Consider the following 2601-nt stretch of genomic DNA (forward strand, 5'->3'; position numbering starts at 1 on the left):
AATATTCATAACACACTGGAACGGGCGGGCCAAACGCTCGGGAGCCAGACCAAATAATATTAGTATAGGATAGGATTATGTACAGAACCCAGCGTGTACTATTCGTGAACGGATTTGACGGGTTTTTTCATAATTGTAGCAACCGACTTAGACAAAACATGTGGACACTATAAATATTTACATAATGTCAGTGTGTACGAAATGTTAGTGTTTAGTTTGCTGCTAAATGCGTTTATTCTTACGAAATAAGGTGAGGTGAGGCATGCTATGAAAAAAAAACTGTACGTCATAATTACAGTTAAGTAGTTCTTTTTTTACTTTTATCTGACTGTTATGTTTGTGGGAGTCAAATCTAAGTGCAGGTGGTAGGACCGCAAGGTCCGCCCGGATTGCTACCACCATCCTGCTCGCTAATCCTGCCGTGAAGCAGCGGTGCTTGAACTGTTGTGTTTCGGCGTGAAGAGTAAGACAGCCAGTGAAATTACAGACACTTGAGGTGTCCCATCATAGGCCTCTAGGTTGGCAACGCATCTGCAATACTGGTGTTGCAGATATTTATGGGCGGTGGTGATCTCTTACAATCAGGAGACCCACTTGCTCGTTTGCCATCCGGTAGAATAAAAAAAATAGTTGAAAATAACCCACTAGTGCTCAGATAATGACAATGAAGTTACATACAGTTAATAAAATATACCTAAAAAACAGACGCACGAAAAATCACGTTTTTTTAACAACAAGATATTTTAACTCATACGTTACTTTCCCGAGGTCTGTATCAATGAACTATGTACAAATTTTAGACGTCGCATTGACATAATGATATCAGATACGAAGACGAGCTGTGTCGATAGGCCTCCAACAAGATGGAGCGACGACCTGATCACGGTGGATGCGGAAAGCACAAGACCGGTCTGAGTGAAGACCCTTGGGGGAGGCCTATGCCCAGCAGTGGTCGTATTTCCTCTGACATTATGATGATGATGAACGTTAGTAGAGTGGAATGCAGAGATGCAATAATAAAGTCGCTAGCCTGAGGCTGTACTGTCTGACGAGCTAGAGCCGAGTTTAGAATTGCAAGAAAAATCGTGCAAGTTACATTATGAGGCCGTAAAGCCGACGAGTTTGTAGTGGGCAATCGAGCGCCGCAATGTAATGCAACTTGAACGATTTTTCTTGCAAGTCTAAACTCGGCATAACATTCGCGATCATTCTCCATCTCTTTCTACCCTCGTCTTATATTGTGTGACAGAAAGAAGTGGTGAAAACGATTGTGACTCCAAGTACGTTAAACAATAAGGCCTCAGTTTTTTTAGGGTTCCGTACCTCAAAAGGAAAAAACGGAACCCTTATAGGATCACTTTTTGTCCGTCTGTCTGTCGGTCAAGACCCTTTTTCTCGGGAACGCTTGGAGGTATCAAGCTGAAATTTATATCAAATACTGAGGTCTACTGTCCCTTGGAGCTGTGAAAAAATTAAACTTCTAAGCCAACGCAATCAGAAGATGCAGCCGTTAATGCTGCAAATTTCCGCAAATTTTCGAAACTCGCAAGGGAATCAAAACCTACAGGGTACTTCCCGTGAACTCAGAATCTTGAAATTTGGTATGAAGGTAACTATAATAACACAACCAACTAGCAAAGTCTGAAAATCATGATTTTTGTCTGTCTGTAAATAGCAATGACCAATATAATTTGACCCCACACTGCGTACATTTTGCTTAAGAGTAGGGCTCTGCATACACTGGATGTATTAAATCACTCGGAAAAAGCGAGAAATATCTTCAAGACACGATTCCCGTTTACTTACATACCTATAAATGTGTACGGAACCCTCGGTGCGCGAGTCCGACTCGCACTTGCCCGGTTTTTTTAATTCTTCTACAGAGTCAAAGCCTGTCCTGTCAGTTTACAAAAAAGAAAGTCCTGTAAGAAATGCATTATCGTCCTTTCCCCCGAATTTAATCATTTTAAAACTCAATCAACGCATCTTACCGTCAAATTAATGACAACGACACCATAAAGACCTTAAAATTACCCAATAAAATACTCCTCCAGACGTTTTTTTTAATTCATTACGTCCCCTGCCGCTAAGATTCTTCGGATTAACATACAAAACGGGGCACTTGCGGGAAATAGGTAAATAAAAAGGCAATCCGTATCCCCACGGGGGAAGTGAGACACGTGTTTATTTTTACCCCACCGATCACGGTTTGGGGGATTTTTACAAGTTACTCCGCCGATTCCAGAATTTAGTTAATTTTAACTGTTAATTTAGTTCAATTTATAATTAAAAATTTTAGACAATTAGCATTTTATTATATGATTTTACAAAGCATTCTAAAGCATGTTATATCATTATGTAGTTGTCAATGCGACTGTCATTAAAATACATAGTTAATTTGCATAGTTAGTATGATTATACAATACAAGTGTGCGAGCACGCCACAAGACTACTTCCCAAATGAATGCAACCAGCGTAAACGTAAGCATTAGAGAGGCTACAGCATAATTTCGAGCTGCACTCGTGGCGCCCCTGTGGCCTAATGGATAAGGCATCGGCCTCCTAAGCCGGGGATTGTGGGTTCGAGTCCCACCAGGGGTA

General features: G+C 41.0%; 1 non-coding gene across 1 annotated transcript; it reads left to right on the forward strand.

Moving 5' to 3' along the window:
* Window positions 1-2528: 2528 nt before the first annotated feature.
* On the forward strand, window positions 2529-2601 carry TRNAR-CCU (transfer RNA arginine (anticodon CCU)). The gene has a single exon. It is a non-coding gene; the product is annotated as a tRNA-Arg (tRNA).

Source organism: Choristoneura fumiferana, chromosome 4, assembly GCF_025370935.1.
Source record: "Choristoneura fumiferana chromosome 4, NRCan_CFum_1, whole genome shotgun sequence".
NCBI lineage: Eukaryota > Metazoa > Arthropoda > Insecta > Lepidoptera > Tortricidae > Choristoneura > Choristoneura fumiferana.